The following is a 1946-nucleotide window of genomic DNA, read 5'->3' as shown; positions in this document are numbered from 1 at the left end:
TTTTTTATAATAATGTTTATTCATTAACACACATACTTTTAACTCATTGAGGTACTTACTGTTTTTTATTTGTAAAGTGTTATTTTATGTTAGTTGTTATTTTCATACTATTTTGGTTTCATTTATTTAATTTTTTTAACCTCCATAATTTCATTCTTAGTTCAGAACTAATTGAATAGGTAGGCTGAAGGTTACATTTCTCAAGATTCCGTTTAAACCTTAAAAATCATTGATAAGATATCCTCTACCACATTAATTGCCCCATCTATTCACAATTCTAATCACATAAGTAAATAGTTTATTTGAATACTCAAACTGTTTTATTGCTTACTTTTTTATACATATTTTATGTTGTGTTTTTTTATATGGCATTCAATATATCTTGGCTTTAATGCGTGAAAATCCAGGCTTTGGTTATGATCCAGCGAAAATCATATAAAAATTAAAAAACTCAATTGGAAGTTAAGGGAGTGAACAAGCACCACTGTACTGGACACCCTGTTTATAAACGTACCTTGCTAAACACCACAATTGTTTGAATATTGATCTGATTTTTATTGGGACCACATAATAGTGGCATGTGGAGGCCGATGGAATTGAAGCGTTGTCTGAGCAACCTTAAATCTGCAACGGTGCTGGTTCGATTTCCACCTGAGCTGGTTGACTTTTATGTCATAGTGATCCCATCTAATGAAAACGTGACCCTCCTATTCTGGATAGAATAGTCGGCTAGTTCTAGGATAAATCTTTGCTCTCTCATCCGTCTGTTAGAAATGACAAGGTTTTAAAAAAAAATCTGAAAATTGTACAACCTTTTAGTGAATTGTTAATTTTATACCACCTCGATCGTACTTAACTCGAAATTTCCCAATGAAAGGGCAAATTTTTTACGTACTATAAAACCTATTAGAAATATATAAACTATTAACCTCATAACATAAAATTAATACGATAAAAAGGTTTCTATTAAATTTAACATCATTTAACATATCAGCTACTAACTTTATTCAGGTGGCGCCACACGGGATGGGCCCATTTTCTGCACTGAACCAATCTCCGGTAGCTAATGACCAGCTATCAGAACCTACCGGAGACAAATGGTGTATCGACCTAAGGGTGTTCGGCGCAACACTGTCTGCTTCCTGCTCTCACTTACCTTAGGTTCAAGTAAGAAATATTTTTACATTCACTTACTCTATAAGGTATATACAGTAAGGGAAAGTATTGTGATCGTGAAATGACATATTGAACTAAACTGAAATAACATATATATGGTCGGTGAATACCAGATGTGTCACACCAAGTTTTTTGTTAAAATCGACCAACCAGAAAAATATATAATATATTATTCACATTTTTCCATTGTTTTGAGAACAACATTAACTATTTTTATTAAACTTGGCATACAAGGTATGATTCTATGTTCTTCATATCATCTAGTTCTCATTGAAATAGTTTGACAGTACTTAAATATTATTTAATATTCAACAAAATGTTGAAGCAACATTAAATTGAAAATGTTAAACTTTTATTAATTTTAATCAATTTGTTAAAAGCGATTTATTTTGAATAAAAGACATTTGTTTACTAAAAGAAAACATGTGATTGTAAACAAAAGCGGGTCGCTTTTTGACGAGAAAGGAGAGGCAATCACCGATAGTTAGCAATGACGGCATTGTTTTGAGTTTTCTTATTATCATATTCAGATAATGCCTTTTTTTAATTTTAAGATTTTAGGTTCCTGTTTTATCTAATCGGCCCCGAGACTTTCTAATGTAAAAACGTTATTAGAGTGCTGCCAATGGGTAGTTTCTCTACACCCCTGTATAACTCCATTATAGACATGAAATTTACTGAATATATTATTATTTACAGTTGTAAATATCAATAAAGATATATATATATTTAAGTACTGTCAAACTATTTCAATGAGAACTAGATGATAT

The sequence above is a fragment of the Halyomorpha halys genome, unplaced genomic scaffold (assembly GCF_000696795.3).
Source record: "Halyomorpha halys isolate HHAL.00 unplaced genomic scaffold, Hhal_1.1 Scaffold1488.1, whole genome shotgun sequence".
In the NCBI taxonomy this organism is placed as follows: domain Eukaryota; kingdom Metazoa; phylum Arthropoda; class Insecta; order Hemiptera; family Pentatomidae; genus Halyomorpha; species Halyomorpha halys.
Note: the sequence above shows the minus strand (reverse complement) of the source record.